Genomic DNA, 635 nt, shown 5'->3' with positions numbered 1-635 from the left:
TCGGTGTGTTTCTTACACACCAACAAACAAAGAAGGTTCAGCTGCTAACACCAAACCTAGCTGCAGCAGCCGCACGGGGGCCGCTGCTGCTGCTGCTGTTAGCGTTGATAGGCCTGTTTTGTCTGTTTGTTTTGTTGAATTTGTGTTTATTTTTAATATTATTTAATTTATTTTTTGTTTTATATAGCTGCTGCTGCAGCAAGAGCACCCCCAGGGGTAGAGGCTGCTGCTGCTGCTGCTGCTGCTGCTGCTGTCTCGTTGCTGCTAGTGAGTTTTGTTCTTTCTTTGTTGCTGTTGTTTCTGTTTTTTGTGTAAAATAATTTAATTAATTATTAAATTATTTATTTTATTTTATTTTTATAATATAATATAGTTTAGTTTTTATGTTATAGGCCGCTCTTCTGCTGTAGCATGCATGCAACCACCAGGTGTACATACACCTCACTTCAGTCTCCTCTGCTGCAGCACAGATAAAAAAAAAAAATACATTTATAATATAAAATAAAAAAATATATTTATAATATAAAATATAAAATATTATATTATGTATAATATAATATTAATAGTTTGTTTAAAATATACACAAAAAAAATAGTTAGGATACATATATATATATATATATATATATATATATA

The sequence above is a fragment of the Eimeria mitis genome, genomic scaffold, assembly GCF_000499745.2.
Source record: "Eimeria mitis Houghton genomic scaffold, Emh_scaff2762, whole genome shotgun sequence".
Lineage (NCBI taxonomy): Eukaryota > Apicomplexa > Conoidasida > Eucoccidiorida > Eimeriidae > Eimeria > Eimeria mitis.
This window is presented reverse-complemented; position numbering follows the sequence as displayed.